The 22,822-nt window shown below is 36.7% G+C and overlaps 1 long non-coding RNA gene across 2 annotated transcripts in view; it reads right to left on the bottom strand.

The window, feature by feature from the left end:
- The window catches only part of LOC144199146 (uncharacterized), a 63,999-nt gene that overhangs the window by 20,069 nt on the left and 21,108 nt on the right, over positions 1 to 22,822 (bottom strand). For both annotated transcript variants that reach the window (XR_013326858.1, XR_013326857.1), the window contains exon 2: positions 4,727 to 4,892. This is a non-coding gene — a long non-coding RNA (uncharacterized LOC144199146). The remainder of the gene's footprint in view (positions 1 to 4,726; positions 4,893 to 22,822) is intronic.

The following is a 22,822-nucleotide window of genomic DNA, read 5'->3' as shown; positions in this document are numbered from 1 at the left end:
AGTTGTTGCGGACATGAATCAGGGTTGCATTACGGCTTGACGCTGACATTTTATGATTGTAATTAGAGCAGGTGGATTATTGGAGCATGTTATGAGACGCCCCACTTTATCGCCCGGTGTAAATCCACCATAGTTTTTATTGTCAAAGAAAATAAAAAAAAATGGAGAATTCAAAACAAACAGCTATTTTTCTGACGATTGAAGGTCACTTTAACGTTTAAAAAAGTGCTGTAAATGACATTTGGACACCAACGTGTCACGTTTAATTGTGTTTTGGCGCAATTTAACATTTTAATTTTGAGTTAAAACGACTGGCAGTCGATTCAAGAGAAGAATTGTTTTGTTAGAGTGTTCCGAAAAAGTTTTGGGGGGCTTTGTTATGTTAATTTTTGGGGAATTAACGAGTCGGTTCCAGTTGATTTTGACCCAAAAATGTCCTCAAATGAACAGAGACACTCTGAGCTAAGGAGACTTACAATTAGCCTAGCATGGCTGTTTCAAATTAAATTTCCTGGTTTTCCTCCTTGTAAATCAATAATTGTCATTTTTTTAAAATATTTTTTTCTGTTTTTAGTTCAAAAACTTGGTAAAAAACTAAAAATATATAAAAATATTAATAGTAGGCATTAAGGGCGTGGACTTTTCAAAAACAGGCCACGCCCGTAATGCCTGCTATTACTATTTTTATATATTTTTAGATTTGACTAAGTTTTTGAACTAAGAAAAACAGAAAGAAATATTAAAAATGACAATTATTGATTTAAAAGGGGGAAAATCAGGATATTTAATATACATCTATACTCTTCATTTTTATTTGATCCTAAAACAGAAAGTCAACACTCTATTTATTTTCTCGGGCCACACAAAATGATGCGGCGGACCAGATTTGGCCCACGGGCCGCCACTTTGACACCCGTGCTCTACATCAATTTTATTTCTGTGTCATCTTGGATAGCAAATTGTATCGTGAGAGCACGCCCCTAATGCCTACTATTACTATTTTTATATATTTTTAGATTTGACAAAATGATTTTTGAACTAAAAACAGAAAAAATGATTAAAAAATGACAATTATTGATTTAAAAGTGGTAAATTCAGTAAATTTAACATACATCTATACTCTTCATTTTAATTTCATCCTAAAACAAAGTCAAAACGCATGATTTATTTTCTCGGGCCACACAAAATGATGCGGCGGACCAGATTTGGCCCACGGGCCGCCACTTTGACACCAGTGCTCTACATCAATTTTATTTTTGAGTCATCTTGGATAGCAAATCGTATCGTAAAGCCACACCTCTAATGCCTACTATTACTATATTTATATATTTTTATTAAGTTTTTGAACTAAAAACTGAAAAAAATGATTTAAAAAAATGACAATTATTGATTTAAAAGGGGGAAAATCAGGAAATTTAACATATATCTATACTCTTCATTTTAATTTGATCCTATAACAGAAAGTCACCACTCATCATTTACTTTCCCGGACCACACAAAATGATACGGCGGGCCAGATTTGGCCCCCACGCCGCCACTTTCTCACCTATAATGTAACAACTTTAGAAAGGGGAAACTTTTTCTCAAAAAAAATACAAACTTTTAAGAGGCTGACTCTATAATGTGACACGGCTAACAAGGCGAGAAAAAAAAACTGAGCGTCCACAATAGTTGACAACAAACGAACAGGATTTGGACGGCGCCAACCAAGCAGGACGAGTTCTAAAAAGACGACCCGTTCGCCCGCGGTGGACTTGGCGACGAGCGGTGACTCCGTCTTGGACGGCGAAGACACGGACGGTGGCTTCCGCCAGTCGTGGCGGCGGCGGAGACGTCGGATGGCCGCCAGGTAATTACGGCTGGAAAATATTTCATCCCATTGTGTGCAAACAAAGGCGGCGGCGTGGCAAACAGCGACAAAGAGCTGCTTTACACACGTTTTTTTTTGCTTTTTTTGTCGTTTTTTCTTCGTCTCCAAAACGTCGCCTTTGTTCCGCGCTGTCGCCGAAGCAAATTTGCGTCTATTTCATATTTAAATGTGGTCGTCGTAAGGAAAACGGGATAAAAAAGTGGGGGGAAAGGAGAGATGGAGTTCGGGTTTGGTTGTGTTTTTTTAAAGTTTTTTATTTAAATGGGGAATTTGGGCTAAAAGAAAGTTTTGGATGAGAAGATAAGTTTTCTATTTTTTAATACTTGGTGGGGGATGTTTGAAGTTTCGTTGGTTTGGAATAATTCGGTGATGCAAAAAAATATATAATGATCGATACTGAATTGAGTCTGATTTACATGTATTAGACAGCATATTTTAATGAATATATTTAGGTAAATATGAGAGATTATAGCTGAGAGCTAATTTTTATATTAAGTATTTTGTGTAGGTTGAAGATAAACGATCACACCCGCACATGTACACAAATGCCCACATAATACACACACAAAATAGAACAATAAACAGACACATACAAACAAACACACAAAAACACACAAATAAACACAAAAACACACAAATAAACCGACACACACACACAAACACAAAAACACACAAATAAACAGACACACAAACAAACACAAACAAAAAACAATCATACACAATCACAAAATCAAACACAAACAATCTCACAAACACAATCAAACAAACAAACACAATCAAACAAACAAACACAATCAAACAAACAAATAAACACACAATCACACACAATCACAAAAAACACAACCAGACAAACAATCACACACAATCATACCCAGAAACAAACAAACACCTCCACACACAAACAAACAAATACACAATCACAAACAACAAAACACACAATCAGACAAATAAACACACACAATCATACACACAAACAAACACACACAAACACCCCCCACACATTGCAGTTTTAATGAAAATATTGTATTTATTAGTTTTTGTTCCCCATTTTACTATTGTTACATGACATAGGTTTTATGAAAAACTGACCCTTCCCAAAAATGCGCCTTTCCTTCATTCCTTCATCCTCAAAAGAGTTTGCAAGGGGGTGCTGAAGCCCATTCCAGCTAGCTACAGGCACTAGGTGAAGGACACCCTAAATCAGTGACGTGGGAGGGAGCCGGAATACCCAGAGAAAACCCACGCCACAACAAACAACTTTTAAACCCCCAAATTACAGTAAATAAAAATCCCAATTGCCTGACGAACCAAACCAGCGACCAATCGATACCAATCTGTCCCTTTTTGACAGCATATCTTAGCATGAATATTTTTGGGATGTGGGAGGAAATCAGAAAACCCAGAGAAAACCCACACAAGAACAAACAACTTTGAAGTCCCAAAAATGACTAAAAATCAGAATCACAAGTGCCTGACAATCCAAACCGGCGACCAATCTGTCCCTTTTTGACAGCCTAGCCTAGCATGAATATTTTTGGGATGTGGGAAGAAATCAGAAAACCCAGAGAAAACCCACACACGGACAAACAACTTTTAAGTCCCAAAAATGACTCTAAATGAAAATCACAAGCGCCTGACAAACCAAACCGGCGACCAATCGACAACAATCTGTCAAATGGGAGAAAATCAGAATACCCGTAGAAAACCCACACAAGAACAAACAACTTTTAAGTCCCAAAAATTACATTAGATGAAATTCACAAGCACCTGACGATCCAAACCGGCGACCAATCTGTCCCTTTTTGACAGCCTAGCCTAGCATGAATATTTTTGGGATGTGGGAGGAAATCGGAATACCCAGAGAAAACCCACACAAGAACAAACAACTTTTAAGTCCCAAAAATGACTAAAAATCAGAATCACAAGTGCCTGACGATCCAAACCGGCGACCAATCCGTCCCTTTTTGACAGCCTAGCCTAGCATGAATATTTTTGGGATGTGGGAAGAAATCGGCATACCCAGAGAAAACCCACACACGGACAAACAACTTTTAAGTCCCAAAAATGACTCTAAATGAAAATCACAAGCGCCTGACAAACCAAACCGGCGACCAATCGACAACAATCTGTCAAATGGGAGAAAATCAGAATACCCGTAGAAAACCCACACAAGAACAAACAACGTTTAAGTCCCAAAAATTATATTAAATGAAATTCACAAGCGCCTGACGATCCAAACCGGCGACCAATCTGTCCCTTTTTGACAGCCTAGCCTAGCATGAATATTTTTGGGATGTGGGAGAAAATCAGAATACCCGGAGAAAACCCACACAACAACAAACAACTTTTAAGTCCCAAAAATGACTAAAAATCAGAATCACAAGTGCCTGACGAACCAAACCGGCGACCAATCGACACCAATCTGTCCATTTTTGACAGCTTAGCCTAGCATGAATATTTTTGGGATGTGGGAGGAAATCGGAATAACCAGAGAAAACCCACACAAGAAAAAACAACTTTTAAGTCCCAAAAATGACTAAAAATCAGAATCACAAGTGCCAGACGAACCAAACCGGCGACCAATCGACAAAATCTGTCAAATGGGAGAAAAATCAGAATACCCGTAGAAAACCCACACAAGAACAAACAACTTTTAAGTCCCAAAAATGACTAAAAATCAGAGTCACAAGTGCCTGACGAACCAAACCAGCGACCAATCGACACCAATTTGACCCTTTTAGCGAACGTATTCCTCTCCCAGAAAAAAACTGACAATTATTTAGTTTTTTTGCGACTTGTATAAACGTTTTAGGATGTTGAGGATGTTTTTTTGTATAAAGTGTGACAGCTCCTTACCTTGCCGAGCCTCCACCAATGGCGTGGCGGATTTCCATACGTCCACGGCGTGCTGATTGACAAGCCCCGTCTTCTCCGAGCGACCTCGCCATATGCCGTCAGACGCCGCCTCGTTGTCGTTGGCTAATTATTTCCAGACGTGTTTCTTCTTCTTCTCTTTACGTGCCTGGATGACCGAAAAAGAGACAAAAATAACGATAAAATAGTTGTTGTTTTTTTTTTAAATACATTTAACACGCTCAGGTGAACATGTCACATCTGTTTGTTTGGGTATTTTTTTTAAATGTTTCATTTTAAACTTTTATAAAAGTTGTTTGTTATTAAAAAAAAAAAAAAATAAAAGGTATTGGTGTCTTTTTGGCTGTTTGTTTTTGTCTATAGTGGCGGTCCATCTGTGCAAAAAAAATGTACAAACTTACTTTATATTTGTTTTATTTTTAATTCAGTGTACAGGTGAAGCTCGTTAGTGGATTTGTTATTGTTGATGGAAATAGGTGTCCAATCTTTTTTGACTGAAATTATCTTAAATGGTGGTAAAATGTGAAAATGATCAATGAGAAATGTGAAGAAAATGGGATTTTTTTAAAGAATATCCATGTAACGTTCACACATTAGTTAAAAAATAAAAAAAAGGTAAATTAACTGAAATTTCTTTCAAAATATTTAGCAGAATTGTTTAAGTTAACTGAAATTTCTGTCAAAATATTAAGTAGAATTGTTTAAGTTAACGGAAATTTCTGTCAAAATATCACAGTAGAATTGTTTAAGTTAACTGAAATGTTTGTCAAAATATTTAGTAGAATTGTTTAAGGTAACTGAAATTTCTGTCAAAATATTTTGTAGAATTGTTTAAGTTAACTGAAATTTCTGTCAAAATATCACAGTAGAATTGTTTAAGTTAACTGAAATGTTTGTCAAAATATTTAGTAGAATTTTTTAAGTTAACTGAAATTTCTGTCAAAATATTTAGTAAGAATTGTTTAAGTTAACTGAAATTTCTGTCAAAATATCACAGTAGAATTGTTAAATTTAACTGAAATTTCTGTCAAAATATCACAGTAGAATTGTTTAAGTTAACTGAAATGTTTGTCAAAATATTTAGTAGAATTGATAGAGGTAACTGAAATTTCTGTCAAAATATGACAGTAGAAATGTTTAAGTTAACTGAAATTTCTGTCAAAATATTTAGTAGAATTGTTTAAGTTAACTGAAATTTCTGTCAAAATATTCAGAATTGTTTAAGTTAACTGAAATTTCTGTAAAAATATCCCATTTTAGTTAAAATATGTTTGGAAATTGACATAAAAAGGTCTAAATTAACACAGTTTAATGAAACTTTTCATTGTAAAAATAAAAAGTATTTCAAGCAAAAACAATGTTAAAATATATGTATGACAATTTTAACCTAAAACTTTTTAGTTAAATTATCCAAAGTCTATAAAAACACGAAGCCTTATTTAAAAATATCAAAATAATCACAACAATGCAAACCTGACATAAAAACATGCAAGTTATTGTATTCCATAACAAGCTATAATGTGAAATTTTAGATGAAAACGTCAAAAAAAATCACATGATTATGTGAAACCTGATCTTAAAATATTATATTATATGTATAACAGAAAAACACACGTTAAAACGAATAAAAAGTTCAAAACATAAAACCAGATCTCAATTTCCAATGCAAAACTGTACACTATAAAACATGTCCACATTTAAATGCCACATTCCAATCAAGCTGATTGGACGTCCATATCCACCAATAGCAGCCATTTAAAATTTCACTTAACCTCCACTGACATGTGTACACCAAACTTTTAGTTATCAAAGACTACAATATTAAAATCTTGAACTGCCGTCCACTTATGATGACATCATCTTCCTCAAAAACAACATCACCTAAAAAAAAAACCCTCAATTCACCTAAAAATCAAAGACAAAAATGTTTAATCTTCTAATATTAAGCATCTACTATTCAAATAAATACAACTCTACTACTCCAAAAAATAATCCCCTTCATAAACAATTATCACTTGAAGTATTTTGCCAATTTGAACATAACTTTTGTCGCTAAATCCATAAAAATCCAAAGCATCAATTTGTATGTTTATCATGGCAACAACAATAGTGTGAATATCAAATAAATTGAAAGCAGATAAAACGATGGCAGTGGCTAAATGAAAAGAAAAACCCTTGGGATTTCCACACAAAAACACACAAATACACACTTTTTTGCGCACCCGAATACACACACACATTTGTGTTTGGTGTTTAATATAGTCGCCCCCTCATTGTGTGGCGAGACCCCCGGGAGGTTGCTTGGTTCCGCCACAACAAACAAACAGTCAACCCGGCGTGGAAGTGTCTTATTTTTTGTTCTACCTGCTGCCTCTAGGTGGCGCTGCAAGTCTGCTTTCAACATGAAACTCTGGCATTGATAGCCATGCTAAAAAAAACTGGAAAAGTATGGGTTTTTATAAGAGTTTTTTGTTTGTTTTTGAAGTTGGGGTAGGGTTTGTCCATCTTGGATTGGTCGCCGACCAATCAGGGGGTGGGGATTAATAGGGTGTAATGGTCTGGGATGTTAGAAAAAAATGGCATATTTAATTTTTATTTTGGTGATTAAAATATAGCTAAAAATAATTATTTTTTAAGGAGATTAATCACTAGTTATTTTATTGATTGATATTGTGGACAAAATACTAAATGTTTTATTGCCCAAAAAATACTATTAAATATAATTTTTAAGACTAAATAAAAACAATTATTTTTTAAAAATTCATAGATACAAAAACTCAATTGAATTTAAGCGATAAATCACTAAAAATAATTATTTTCTGAGTCGATTAAATAACAATTGTTTTTTTAGGAGAAAATCAATTGATTGATATTGTGGACAAATTACACATTATTTTATTCCCCAAAAATTCTATTAAATATCATTTTCAATACTAAAAAAAACAATACATTTTTAAAAATTCAGATAAAAAAACTCAATTGAACTGAAGCCGATAAATCACTCTGATACTAAAAAAAATAAAAATTTTGAAGTTTCGGGACGAGACACCCCTAAAAAAAGTACAGTCCTGCCCCCCCAAAAATGTACAAATGATCATCCCCCATTTGAAAAAAACCCAAAATTATTAACATTAATTTACATTAAAACAAGAAAACTCCCAAATCTTACCAACTAAAATCACCGCCTAATAAAACAGCAACCAATCACAAATCAACTACTTATGATATACTCATTTTAGCTCAAAACAAAAGCATGATAACATGTCAATCAGTCAAAAAACTAAAGCAGAAATGTCACCAAATCCCCCCCAAAAATGTACAAATGATCATCTCCCATATAAAAACCCCAAAATTATTCACATTAATTCGCAATAAAACAAGAAAACTCCCAAATTTTACCAATTAAAATCAACTACTCATTTAGCTCATAACAAAAAAAGCATGATAACATGTCAATCAGTCAAAAAACTAAAGCAGAAATGTCCCCAACTCCCCCAAAAATTGACAAACCTTCCATCCTCCATATAAAAACCTCAAAATTATCAACATTAATCTCCATTAAAACAAAAAACTTCCAAATTATACCGATCAAACATCAACACCACAGCAACCAATCACAAATCGACTCAATTTCCCCTGACTTTTTCCACCCAAAAAATCTCCCATATAAAAAACCCAAAATTATTAACATTAACTTACATTAAAACAAGAAAACTCCCAAATTTTACAAATTAAAATCAACTAATCATAATAAACTCATTTTAGCTAACACCAAAAAGCATAACATGTCAATCAGTCAAAAAACTAAAGCAGAAATATCACCAACTCCCCCCAAAATTTACAAATCTTCCATCTTGCATATAAAAAACCCAAAAATTATTAACATTAACTTCCATTAAAACAAAAAAACTTTCAAATCTTACCGATCAAACATAAACACCACAGCAACCAATCACAAATCATCTCAATTTCCCTGACTTTTTCCACCAAAAAAGTAAAAAAAACGGCTTATTTTGAAGTTTGGAGTACCCCCCTTCCCTTCGGGACTAGACACCCCTAAAAAAGTACAGTCCTGCCCCCCCCAAATGGGAAATATGAACGTTTGAAGCGTTAAACCTGGATAGCGCTCACAGCACTTTATCCCGTTTTTTATCATCGTTTGCCAAACAATTAACTGCGGGAAAAAGTTTAGGCGCCATATTGTCATTGGCGCGCATTTACATGGCTAAGAAGCAAATTCTCCGGGATGAGTGGGAGATCGCTTTTTTCCCCTTTTCTTTACCTTCCTTTTTTTAATCTTTATCTTTTCCGCACCTGCCGCCGAGCGCGCACCTCCGGGGAACCGAAACGTTGAAAAAAATGGGTGTTTTTGAAAGTTTTCAGGCGACACAAAAGGCAGGACAAACAATGCTGGAAAGTGAGACAAAAAGACGGATGGACGGATGGAAGGACAAACCAGTGCAGGTGTGGAGATTCAAGGACAAAGTTTTGTTGGATTGCCAGAAATGCTGCCGGTTAAAATGGTTAAAAAATGGCCGTCAATGCTAAAGCAAAAAAAAAAAATGCTGTCTAAAAAGATGTAAGACTTGGATGTGATTAAATTTGATCAAATTTTAGGAAATAGAAACATTTAATACACTTATTTTTTTATCGGAGTGCGATTTATGAATTAATTTCATTCAAAAAGTGCTTTTTGTAACTTTTTTTTTACATGTAAGTTCTCTAATTATGCCCACGGTGCTCAATATATTGCCAATTAAACTCTTTAAAAAATGGTCAAATTTACCCAATTTTGTGCAAAAAATGTGAGAAACATACCAAAAAGATGAAAAAAGTTAAGAAAATAATGTGTTAAAAAGCTCTTGGAAACAAAGAGTCAATATTTGAAAGTGTAAGAGTCAAAGAGTCAAAATTTGAAACCATGAGAGTCAAAGAGTCAAATCTTCCATAGAAGCAGCATTAAAAAAATGCATTATGCCAAATTATTTTTTAAATATTATTTAACAATTATTTTAAATGGGCCCTGATGAATTGGTGTATTTTAAGAGAAAATAAAAATAACAAATATTTAAAACGAGGCAAAGAGTCACTTATATTAAAACAGTATATTAAAAATCTGATAAGAAGCAATGAGCCGATTCATTTTGTCCGCCCAGAACCAAACAAACCCTTTAAAAATGATCATAGTGTATCAATTTTCTACAAAAGTTGTGAGAAACACACCAAAAAGAGCAAAAAAGTTAAGAAAATAATATATTAAGAATTCTCTCGGGAACAAAGAGACATAATTTGAAACTGTGAGAGTCAAAGAGCCACTTTTACATCAGAAGCAGCATAATTAATAAAATAATTTTTGGTTATATAATATAAAAATAGTTATAAATGTGCCCTGATGAATTGGAGTGTGTTTTAAGAGAAAATAAAAATAACAAATACTTGAAACGAGTCAAAATGAGCCACAGTAAATACAAAATATGCTAAGAAGCAAAGAGCCGATTCATTTTGGCCGAGAGCCGCATTCGGCTCACAAGTCGCATTTTTGCCACCCCTTTAAAAATGATCAGTGCACCAATTTTCTACAAAGCTTATGAAAAACACACCAAAAAGAGCAAAAAAAGTTAAGAAAATAACATTTTAAGCCTTTAAAATGAATACATTCTTGTCGTTGAAGGGAGGAGCCAATGTAATTAAAGGGAGGAGCTCATGTAAAATGAGAATCACCAATCACATCTATTGTTGTCAATGGCAGGCAAATAGTACAACTTCACTTTCCCGCAAGTAAAAGTAATTTTTCAGCTATTTTCTTGAAAAAAACACGGTCAATTGAACAAAAGCGCAAAACACCTGTCATGTGACATTGGCGCAATCATTGGACGGCGATGCAGGTGTACTTAATATAACGGTTATTTTCTGGCTCTGACCACGTTTGACGTGAAATGTAAATAAGGGCTTGTCGGTAGACGTACGCCACCCGGCACAGGTGCATGAAAAAAGGCCGAAATGAATCATTAATGACGCACGATGGCGGCGGCGTTATAAGAGGAAATCAACGGGCCTACCTGCTCATTAGCATGCGCCCTGTAATCCGCCGCTGTATAATTAGCCAAAGCTATTCCATCGCACGTTAGCGTTCTAGCGCGCACAACATCTGTTTTGCTTATATTTCCACGATATTTGCTCTTGATGCCAAATCAGGTTTGTCCCAAAAAAATTGTTAAACAGATATTTTGAGAGAATCAGGCTTTTAAAGTATATTTGAAGTATTCGTACAACTGTACGTCTGCTTACAAATTGATGCCCTGGTTATTGTACTACTGAAAAAGACAAATGATAGAATTTTGAAGTACTTATATAGTTAAAAAAAAATCCAAGTTACAAAAAAGTTCTGGAAACAATTAATTTTGTAAGTAAAAGTATGACTGACTGTACCTCTACTTACAAATCCAAGTTACAACAATAGTTCTGGGACTAACTAGTTAGGGTACCTCTACTTACAAATCCAAGTTAGAACAATTCTGGAACAATGAATTTTGTAAGTAGAATTGTTTTCGTAACTTGAATTTGTAAGTAGAGGTACATCTGTACCTCTAAATTGTAGATGTACAACTGTATCTACTTGTTAGATGTACAACTGTACCTCTACTTACAAATTCAACTTACGAAAGAAATTCTACTTACAATATTAATTATGCCAGATTTTTTTTGTAACTTGAATTTGTAAGTAGAGGTACGAGTGTACTTCTACTTTTTAGAGGTACAAGTGTACTTCTACTTTTTAGAGGTACAACTGTACCTCTACTTACAATTTCAAGTTACAAAAGACATTCCACCTACAATATTAATTGTTCCAGAATTTTTTTTGTAACTTGAATTTGTAAGTAGAGGTACAACTGTACCACTACTTTTTAGAGGTACAACTGTACCTCTACTTACAAATTCAAGTTACGAAAGAAATTCTACTTACAATATTAATTGTTCCAGATTTTTTTTTGTAACTTGAATTTGTAAGTAGAGGTACAACTGTTCCTCTACTTTTTAGAAGTACAACTGTACCTCTACTTACAAATTCAAGTTACCAAATAAACTCTACTTACAAAATTGAAGTGAGAAGGACTGAAGGACCACTGTAGTACTTTTCCCCCTAATGAATACTTAATTTCCTGGGTACCAAATCGGACCTCGGTATCGGTACATTTGCAAAATCTACCAAAAAATGTTATCGGAACATCCCTCATTGAAAATGTTCTAGTAGTTACATATTGAAAATGGTAGACAGCAAAAGCCATTTCAAGCAAAAAACATTGACAAATTTCATACGTGAGCACAAAAAGTGGATGTGGCAAGAGTTTGTAGCGCAAAAATCCGCCCATTTTTAGAGTAATGAAGCAAAAACGGGAGGGTATTTCCGCATTTGATTTGTCAGGCAAAGGTACAAACGAGACGTGGTATCTCGACCGCCATGTGGCCTGAACCCAGGCCAAATCCTCCGCCGCTAATTTTTACTAATTGCCTGAGCCCGGCCAAGGCGTTTTTAGCATCGGCGGCGGTGGCGGTGGCGTCACGGGAAGCTAATGAGAGCTAAATAATGTATGTGAAGCGCCCTAATTGCTTCATTTCTCATTTTGCGGCGCGGCGCTCGCACGCCAATCTGCCGGCTGGCTGATGGTTAATACTAATAAGTGGCGCAGTCAGTCAAAGGGCCGCGGCATCCTGGCACGCTCGCCGTGCCGCGCCGTGCCACATTGTGGCCCACAATAGACGGCCGATTCAGGCTTTTATTACCCGCCCGCTAATCCTCCAGGATGGGCGGAGCCATCGGGGATGAATCTGAACCCGGATCAGACGACGTGAAAACGAAGTCGTGTTTGGGGGGTGATGCGCGCGTCGTCCCCCATTCATTGTAGCGTGCTCAAACAGCAATTCCAATTGTCTCTCTGTTTTTTTCCCATTACTATTATTAATACGTACACTGTAGGATGAGACAGTATAAATTATATTTGTTTATCATTTGTATATACATATACATGTGTATATATGTGTATATATGTGTATATATGTGTATATGTGTGTATATGTGTATATATGTGTATGTATGTGTATAGATGTGTATTTATGTGTATTTATGTGTATATATGTGTATATATTTATATATATATTTGTATTTATGTGTGTATGTGTATATGTGTATATGTGTATATTTGTATATGTGTATATGTGTATACCTGTATACGTGTATATGTGTGTAAACGTGTATATATGTGTATGTGTATATATGTGTATATATATGTATATATGTGTATATATGTGCATTTATGTTTATATATGTGTATATATGTGTATATATATGTGTGCATATGTGTGTATATGTGTGTATATATGTGTATATAAGTTTTTATATGTGTATATGTGGGTATATGTGTGTATTTATGTGTATATATGTGTATATATGTTAATATATGTGCATATATGTGCATATACGTGTATATGTGTGTATATGTGTGTATATCCTTGTGTTTATGTGTGTATATATGTGTATATATGTGTATTTATGTGTATATATGTGTATATATGTGTATATATGTGTATATATGTGTGCATATGTGTGCATATGTGTGTATATGTGTGTATATATGTGTATATATGTGTATATAAGTTTTTATATGTGTATATGTGGGTATATGTGTGTATTTATGTGTATATATGTGTATATATGTTAATATATGTGCATATATGTGCATATATGTGTATATGTGTGTATATGTGTGTATATCCGTGTGTTTATGTGTGTATATATGTGTATATATGTGTATATATGTGTATATATGTGTATATATGTGTATATATATGTATATGTGTGTATATGTGGGTATATGTGTGTATATGTGGGTATATGTGGGTATATGTGTGTATGTATGTGTAAATATGTGTATATATATATGTGTATATATGTGTGCCTTGTCTTTATTTAAAGCTATTTTTATTAATATGATCCTTATCGATATTTATATTTTATTTTAAAGAAAATTTAAAGTTTTTTGTATTAAGAGAATCATTCTTTTAATGACAGTAAATTAAAAAGATATCATTGTTGTCACATTATTTTCTAAATGCCTCAGAAATTAATAACAGTGAAACTAATCAACCATTTATTACTAATATACATTTCCTCTATGCTTAATAAAAACATTTTCAATATCTTAACCGACCCTAAAACTACTTTACATTTCGTAGTATATACTTTTATATATTTTTGGAGTAGCGCGGGTGAAAAACATGTAAAAGCCTTTAAAAAAAATATTTAACTTTTTTGTGCTATTTTTATGCTATTTTTTTGTCATTTTTTGTACCCCCAAAATCACTCAATCCAGCTTTATCAACTCCAACAAAAACATCCAAAAACGAGCATTCGGACAAACGTCGTCAAACGAAAAGCTTTGCTTCTGTTTTTTTCTTAATTTTTTTTAAAAAAATTTTGATTGACATTCTCCAAGGCGTCTGAACAAAGCTCTAAAAATACATAAAAATGCTCTCGCGGCGCATTAATGACAGAACGGCACAGTACGGCGTGTCTTAATAGGATTGCGCTTCTATAGCAATTTGTCAAGGCGTGCATTTTTTTTGGTAAGACAAATATAGTGGCGCACAAAATAGTCAACAGGATTAAAACCAGCGTCACCTAAAGAGGCTCCTTGATGCGTCGTCGATAAAAGGATTTTTCATTATTCGCCGCCGTGGAATTGTTGCTGTCTTTATCGCCACGTCAATCTTGTTTGTCTCTTTCCCCCGTCGTGTTATTTTTAATGGATTTACCGCGGCGTTCTGCATTTAGATGAGACGTTCGCCTCGGGTTGGCGCCGATATTTCACGTGCCGTCGTTTTTAATTCGAGCGACAAGTGCGAATGTTTTGGGCCGGGAAGTTCGTTAAGGGGGCGAAGTTAGCGAAGGCGAGCTAGGCTAAATAACGGGGGAAATATTTGTTTTTGGGTAAAAAGTTAACTTATTGGTTGACATTGATGGCGGTAGTTGTTTACATGTTCATTTGTAAGTTGGGTCACAGATTTTGCATTGGTGTTCTTGAGTACCGTGTTTTCATCACTATAAGGCGCACTTAAAAGTCTTAAATTTTCTCCAAAATAGACAGTGCACCTTATAATCCAGTGCGCCTTATATATGGAAAAAACTGAAAACCAAAAACGAAAAAACCACCACTGTCGGATATTAAAAAAAAACTCAAACTCCTGAACTGAATACTCAATACTGTTAAATATGCAGATCAGCCATCTTAGTTTACAAAATCTTCCATCATATAGTTCTTCCCCCACTGCAAGATTTTATACCAAAAAAATCCAAAACCTTTAACAATGGCTGGCTCTAGAGGTGACTGTAAAGTAGTGAGTGCTTCATAGCTGGAAGTCAATAGCAATTCCGTATTTTTACGACTATAAGGCGCACTTAAAAGTCTTACATTTTCTCCAAAATAGAGTGCGCCTTATAATACAGTGCGCCTTATAATACAGGGCACCTTTTAATCCAGTGCGCCTTATATATGGAAAAAAAATACCATTCATTGAGGGTGCGCCTTATAATGTGGTGCGCCTTATAGTCGTGAAGATACGGTAAATTTGTAAGTTGGGTCACTGATTTTGTATTGGTGTTGGCAAGTTAATTTGTAAGTTGGGTCACAGTTTTTGCAAGTTAATATGTAAGTTGGGTCACAGTTTTTGCATTGGTGTTCGCAAGTTATTTTGTAAGTTGGGTCACAGATTTTGCATTATTGTTTGCAAGTTAATTTGTAAGTTGGATCACAGATTTTGTATTGGTGTTCTTAAATTTATTTGTAAGCTGGGTCACGGGTTAATTTGTAAGTTGGGTCACAGTTTTTGCATTTGTGTTCACGAGTTAATTCATAAGTTGGGTCGCATTTTTGCATTGGTGTTCATAAGTTAATTTGTAAGTTGGGTCACAGATTTAGCATAGATAGTTTGTAAGTTGGATGACAGATTTTGCATTGGTGTTCGCAAAGTAAAATTGTAAGTTGGGTCGCATTTTTGCATTGGTGTTCACGATGTATTTGTAAGTTGGGCCACAATTTATGCATTGGTGTCAACATGTAAATTTGTAAGTTGGGTCAAATTTTTGCATTGGTGTTCATAAGTTAGTTTGCAAGTTGGGTCCCATTTTGTATTTGTATTCACAAGTAAATTTGTAAGTTGGGTCACATTTTTCCCATTTGTAAGAATATTTCATTTCCCCAATATCCCCTCCCCCTCAATTAGAGATTGACAGCGCCCCACCCTGTCCACCGAGAACGCCTTGGGGGAGGTAATGATGCGTATGTTGCGGTGTGCAGTGAAAGCAGGTCAAGTGAACTCAACCGCTATCCTGTGGGACGGACGGGGCGGTGGACTTTATACATTATAGATTCTTCTATAAGTCCCCGGTAGAGTCAGTCCTTCGACTGTGGGTGTGTGGATGGGGTCTGTGTGGGGGGTGGGGGGGGGTGGGGGGGTTCCTGCCTCCGGCTGCAGGTGGCGTCTGCGTTACAATATTAAAGAGTTCGCACATGCCAGCGGTTCCCAGCGGACAACCGGCGTCACCATCATTCCAGTGTAAATAAAAGGAAGTGGCAACGCATCAATTGTTTAGCAAGTGAGGAAAAGGAAAATACACAAAGTTGACGGCTGGGGGGGTCTCGGGGGGAGGCATCAAGTAGCTTCCGATCAAGGCCGACGTGGTGATGGGTTCATCTGGCGATGGGCAACAGGTGGGGAGATGATAAGGGGGATTGTTGCCGATCAGAGGTTGAAGGGGGAGTTGGACTTTATCAGTTGGGTGAATATTAAAAATGATTATTTTGTTGTCTATCTTGGAAATTTGAAATACACAGGTTGCCATTGTTGATGTTTTGGATTTTTTTTGGTATCAAATCTTGCAGTGGGGGAGGAGCTATATGATGGAAGATTTTATTAACTAAGATGGCTGATCGGCATATGTAACAGTATTGTTTCAGTTCAGGCGTTTGGGTTTTTTTAATATCCGACAGTGATAGTTTTTCGTTTTTGGGTCGTTTTTTCCATATATAAGGCGCACTGGATTATAAGGTGCACGGTCTATTTTGGAGAAAATTGAAGACTTTTAAGTGCGCCTTATAGTGGTGAAAATACGGTAATTGGTATTGACTTCCAGGTATGAAGCACTCACTACTTTACAGTCACCTCTAGAGCCAGCCATTGTTGATGTTTTGGATTTTTTTGCATAAAATCTTTCAGTGGGGGAGGAGCTATAAGATGGAAAATTTTGTAAACTAAGATGGCATCTGCATATTTAACAGTATTGTTTCAGTTCAGGCGTTTGTGTTTTTTTTTTATATCCGACAGTGGTGGTTTTTCGTTTTTGGTTTTCTGTTTTTTTTCCATAAATAAGGCGCACTGTATTATAAGGCGCACTGTCTGTCTATTTTGGAGAAAATTGAAGACTTTTAAGTGCGCCTCATAGTGGTGAAAATACGGTAATTGCTATTGACTTCCAGGTATGAAGCACTCACTCACTACACAACAGTCACCTCTAGAGCCAGCCATTGTTGATGTTTTGGATTTTTTTGTAAAACTGTATTATAAGGCGCACTGTATATTTTGGAGAAAATTGAAGACTTTTAAGTGCGCCTTATAGTCGTGAAAATACGATAATTTCATTTGACTTTTTAAAGTTCCTATTTTACCATTAGAACGTTAAGTCTTGATATTTTCATACATTTTAATGCAATGATTCAAATTTTAACTCTGACCGAGATAGACAATTTTTCAGTGCAAAAATATTAATTCATTAAAAAATACTTTGTGCATACCCGCACTACCATGTATAATACAATTTTAAAAACTCTAATAGACAATGACCCCATCATTTTTCATCTTGCAAATTTCCCATAAAAACAAAAAACTAATTCTAAAAAAAAAAACCAACCAACCCTACCAAAAACGTCCACCTCCACAAATCTACCAAACTTTAATTCCCACAATATTTTCCCGTTTCCACCTTATCATGCCCCCATAAACAACAATTTCCCAAACCCGTCAGCTACCAATTCCCCGACAAACATCTGCGCCCGCCAATAATACCTACAAAAAAATCCCCCCAAAAAACAGCCGTCAACGCGCTTCATTCCCCCTTGACAAGCATTTCATTGCATTTCCCATCATGCATCTGATCGGTCATTGAAAAACACAAATAAGTCAAGTCTACCATCTGCTTGTTAGCGGTAAATATAAAAAGTGTCTGTTTAGAAATAAACAATAAAACGAGTATGACAAGCCCCTAAACAGAAAACATAATATTTGATGTCATTTATATAAAAAAAAACATATTTCTGTCAACTCCTTTAAACAAAAACGTGTCTTTAATTTATTACCACCCGAGCACAATACTGGCGTTGTCCTCTCATTTTCTGAATCAATAATCAGCACAGCATGCTTCATTAGCGGTGACCAATCACAGAGACGCTAGGGGAATCTACTCTTACAACAGGAGTCTTTGCAAAGACATAAACCATCTGCTACTCGTCGAAAAGAAGCGCAAAAAAACCAACAAAAACATCAAATTAATCCCGTCTTATCACGCATTCCGATTTTAAAGCAATTAAAGATGCTCTCCTAATGGCAGATTCCGCCAAAACTCGAGAGGTGAACTTTACTTGGAAAGTTTACAAGTTTTTGGCGTACTCCAGCGAGCCGTTAGGGCGGCATTGGCAGGCGTCATGGCCGCCTTCTCTTATTAAGCGTTTCATCACTACAACGAAAGATTTGGTAGATTTCCCTCAACAGGCGTCTTCAACCCGGGAAAATCCCGATCCTTGCCAAATGATGTTGTCGTTGTTTTTTTTAATATGAAAAAATAAGCGTCTGCCAAATAATCACTTTTAAAAATAAAGACGCATAAAAAAAAGCTAGTGCTCGGATTGAGTTTAATGGAGATGTGGGATTTGCTAAACTCCCGCGTTGCTAATTTCATTTTGAAATATGTTGTTTAGCTAACCTCGCAGGATGTATACCAACAAAGTAGAAGTGTGCGACAAAGGTTGGAACTACTATCGGCCCGGGATCCCAGGTTTGTCCTCACTACTGCACGTTAGCGTGGGTTTTCTCCGGGTTCTACAATTTCCACCCACATCCCAAAAACAGGCATGCTAAACTAGCTACAAGTAATGCACTGTCCTTTATCTCGTTCCATCTTGCCATTGGCTGGTGGCCCTGGATCCCAGTTTTGTCCTCACTACTGTGTGGTATTTGCATATTTGCGTGGGTTTTCTCCGGGTACTCCAATTTCCGCCCACATCCCCAAAACAAGAATGCTAAGCTAGCTTCAAGAAATGCCTCGTTTTTTGTCTCCTTGTGCTTTGCCACTACTGTGCAGAATTTGCATATTTGCGTGGGTTTTCTCCGGGTACTCCAGTTTCCGCCCACATCCCCAAAACAAGAATGCTAAGCTAGCTTCAAGAAATGCCTCGTTTTTTTGTCTCCTTGTGCTTTGCCACTACTCTGCAGAATTTGCATATTTGCGTGGGTTTTCTCCGGGTACTCCAATTTCCGCCCACATCCCCAAAACAAGAATGCTAAGCTAGCTTCAAGAAATGCCTCGTTTTTTTTGTCTCCTTGTGCTTGGCCACTACTGTGCAGAATTTGCATATTTGTGTGGGTTTTCTCCGGGTACTCCAATTTCCGCCCACATCCCCAAAACAAGAATGCTAAGCTAGCTTCAAGAAATGCCTCGTTTTTTGTCTCCTTGTGCTTTGCCACTACTGTGCAGAATTTGCATATTTGCGTGGGTTTTCTCCGGGTACTCCAGTTTCCGCCCACATCCCCAAAACAAGAATGCTAAGCTAGCTTCAAGAAATGCCTCGTTTTTTTGTCTCCTTGTGCTTTGCCACTACTCTGCAGAATTTGCATATTTGCGTGGGTTTTCTCCGGGTACTCCAGTTTCCGCCCACATCCCCAAAACAAGAATGCTAAGCTAGCTTCAAGAAATGCCTCGTTTTTTGTCTCCTTGTGCTTTGCCACTACTGTGCAGAATTTGCATATTTGCGTGGGTTTTCTCCGGGTACTCCAATTTCCGCCCACATCCCCAAAACAAGAATGCTAAGCTAGCTTCAAGAAATGCCTCGTTTTTTGTCTCCTTGTGCTTTGCCACTACTGTGCAGAATTTGCATATTTGTGTGGGTTTTCTCCGGGTATTCCAGTTCCGCCCACATCCCCAAAACAAGAATGCTAAGCTAACTTCAAGAAATGCCTCGTTTTTTGTCTCCTTGTGCTTTGCCACTACTCTGCAGAATTTGCATATTTGCGTGGGTTTTCTCCGGGTATTCCAATTCCTCCCACATCCCCAAAACAAGAATGCTAAGCTAGCTTCAAGAAATGCCTCGTTTTTTTTGTCTCCTTGTGCTTTGCCACTACTGTGCAGAATTTGCATATTTGCGTGGGTTTTCTCCGGGTATTCCAGTTCCGCCCACATCCCCAAAACAAGAATGCTAAGCTAGCTTCAAGAAATGCCTCGTTTTTTGTCTCCTTGTGCTTTGCCACTACTGTGCAGAATTTGCATATTTGCGTGGGTTTTCTCCGGGTACTCCAGTTTCCGCCCACATCCCCAAAACAAGAATGCTAAGCTAGCTTCAAGAAATGCCCCGTTTTTTGTCTCCTTGTGCTTTGCCACTACTGTGCAGAATTTGCATATTTGTGTGGGTTTTCTCCGGGTATTCCATTTCCCCCACATCCCAAAAACAAGCATGCTAAGCTAGCTACAAGTAATACATCGCTCTTTGTCTCCTTGTGCCTTGCCACTACTGTGCGGAATTTGCATATTTGTGTGGGTTTTCTCCGGGTACTCCAGTTTTCTACCAATATCAAAAAGCAAGCATGCTAAGCTAGCTACAAGTAATGCCTGATGTCATTTGTCCCCTTGTGCCTTGCCATTGCCTGATGTCCCTTGCCTAGTCAACTGGAATAGAATCCAGCACCCCCGCGACCATTGTAAGGATAAGCAGTTCATTAAATGAATAGTTAAAGTAGTTTTTTTGGCTAGCAATAGACAAACATCGAGCTGCAATGGCTAACAGACAATGCTAACTAAGGCAAAAATGTGTTATATTAATAACAATATTCTACTTAATTATGAATAATAGGGGTTTATTAAATTCATATTGATTTACTACAACAACCTCCAACATTGGAATAAGGTTCAATTTTAGACATTTGAAATTATAGGCCATTAATGTCCAAAACTTTACAACAATTTACCCTATTTTTCCCCCAAAATTGAACTTATTAGCTCCGCCTCCCACTCAAAATCGATTGGACAGCAATTCCCGTCAATACCAGCCAAGCAGGTAAATTATTACCTAGCTACACACACTACTACACCTACTAACTATGTATTTTCTGACCAACAGTCGCAATATTCGGACTTTAAACGAAGAAAAACAAAATGAAAGAAGCTAGCTAGCATTGTATTATTGTAATTATCAGTGTTGTATTACCGGTGATGCTTTCCCTCCCCAGCTCAATTTCCATGCGCACTCATTTGCGGTCCCCGGCGAAATTGACGAGGTACCCCCTTGCGCACCACCACCCGTTAGCGGCGGGCAGGCCCAAGCCAAGAGCGCAATGAGCTCATTGTTACGCTCCGACTGTTGCTCTCCATTTCAGAGCTATCAACAGCTGTCGATGGCAGATATGTCCTGGACCCTGTCCATCAATCAGGGGGGCCCTCATCACGGCAAAAAAAACAAATAGCAGGTGCAGGAATATAATCACGACTCCACTTCGGCATAAAAGTTAGGTCAGAAGAGCAGCCGTGTATGAAACGCAGTCCAAAAAAATGTTTTTGTTCAAATTAAATGAACTAAATTGAAATAAACTACACACTACTGTTAGATGTTTTTCAAAAAACACTAATGCCTGAACTAGGACAATACTCAAATATATATACTGTATTTTCACGACTATAAGGCGCACTTAAAAGTCTTAAATTTTCTCCAAAATAGACAGTGCGCCTTATAATACAGTGCGCCTGATATATGGAAAAAACTGAAAACCAAAAAGGAAAAACCACCACTGTCGGATATTAAAAAACACAAAGGCCTGAACTGAAACAATACTGTTAAATATTCAGATGCCATCTTAAAATCTTCCATCATATAGCTCCTCCCCCACTGCAAGATTTTACACAAAAAAAATCCAAAACATCAACAATGGCTGGCTCTAGAGGTGACTGTAAAGTAGTGAGTGAGTGCCTCATACCTGGAAGTCATTAGCAATTACCATATTTTCACCACTATAAGGCGCACTTAAGTCTTAAATTTTCTCCAAAATAGACAGTGCGCCCTATAATACAGTGCGCCTCATAATACAGTGCGCCTTATAATACAGTGCGCCCTATATATTGAAAAAATATCATTCATTGAGGGTGCGCCTTATAACGCGGTGCGCCTTATAGTCGTGAAAATACGGTACAAAAACTTCCATCACAAAGCTCCTCCCCCACTCCAAGATTTTATACAAAAAAATCCTATACATCAACAATGGCTGGCTCTAGAGGTGAATGTGTAGTTCCCTTCAAAAATACTGCTAAATTAGCTTCTCTTCATACCTGGAACTCAATAGCAATTAGCATATTAGCAACTCCCATCTCTGAACCTCTCGGCCAATCATCTTAAAGCCCGTTAGACAACAACAATGTCAGATATATTCTTTAAAAAAAACACAAATGCCTGAACTAGGATAATACCCAAATAGATACTATTACCCCCATCTTGCCATGAAACCCCAAACAAGGATGGGACTTGGGGGCGGGACATAAAAAGGGCGACGCCCCCAACCCCTCCTTTATACTCCCCGGGTCATCTACATTCTACCCGCGTTAAGGCAATATTGATATTGGCAGGCAGGCGGCTGATATTGGCTATGTAATGACGCAATTAAAACCGCAGCCATTTTACTATTCTTGGCAAGAATATTCACCCGCCCGTCCCCCAACTCGAACCCCCCTCCACCGGCCCCCCAACCTTTTTCCTCTCCAAATATGATTTGGAA

This window comes from Stigmatopora nigra, chromosome 7, assembly GCF_051989575.1.
Source record: "Stigmatopora nigra isolate UIUO_SnigA chromosome 7, RoL_Snig_1.1, whole genome shotgun sequence".
Lineage (NCBI taxonomy): Eukaryota > Metazoa > Chordata > Actinopteri > Syngnathiformes > Syngnathidae > Stigmatopora > Stigmatopora nigra.
This window is presented reverse-complemented; position numbering and strand designations above follow the sequence as displayed.